Source organism: Orycteropus afer, unplaced genomic scaffold, assembly GCF_000298275.1.
Source record: "Orycteropus afer afer isolate SDZICR_OR568_19922 unplaced genomic scaffold, OryAfe1.0 scaffold00061, whole genome shotgun sequence".
Lineage (NCBI taxonomy): Eukaryota > Metazoa > Chordata > Mammalia > Tubulidentata > Orycteropodidae > Orycteropus > Orycteropus afer.
Window position 1 is genome coordinate 6,285,639 of NW_006921648.1, and position 854 is coordinate 6,286,492.

Genomic DNA, 854 nt, shown 5'->3' on the forward strand with positions numbered 1-854 from the left:
AGGCCAAAGGTAGAGGGAATCTGGTGGCCCCAAAACATGCCTTTTGGATCTGTAATGTTTCCTTGAGGGAGGGTAAAATCTGCGCTTCCCAGTGTCATTCAACTAACTGTTGTTGTTGGCTGCTGTCAAATCGGCCCCCGACTCATGATGACCCCACGCACAATAAGACTTTGTGATTTGCAGTGTTTTAATTGGCTGAGTTTCAATAGTAGATCAACAGGCCTTCCTTCCTAGTCTATCTCGGTCTAGAAACACCACTGAAGCCTGTTCAGTGTCACAGCACCACGCAAGCCCCCCCTGACAGACAAGTGATGGCTGCACACGAAGTGCCCTGGGAGGGATTTGATCCTGGGTCTTGCACATGGAAGGCAGGCATTGTACCACTGAATCACCACTGTCCTCCATGGCACACCAGTAGTTCTCAAATGTATGCATACATTTCTACCAGCAGGAACCTTTCCAAATACATTTTACATGAAACCCCATTTGTAAAAGAACATGAAAAGAGCAAAGGTGGGAGAGGAATTTTATAAATTCAAATGTGAAACATTTATTGTAAAGTCAATTAGTGGGAAAACAAGGCTGTTTTGATGAACACTAACATTTGAAATTGAGAGTATGGATAAATCATATTGTTTTAAATTCGTTTTATATTCCATTTCCCTTCAGTATTTTAAGTTGTTGCGTAATATTGAGAAAATGCTGATTCACATGCTGATAGAGAGTTAAAAAGGGAATTGTTTTAACCAGATGTCCTTAAAATATCTGGATAATGTAGAATATAATCTTTATCTCCTGTTTTTTTGTTTGCTTGTTTTTGTAACCGTTGTATTTCCTGGATCATCACCATGCCT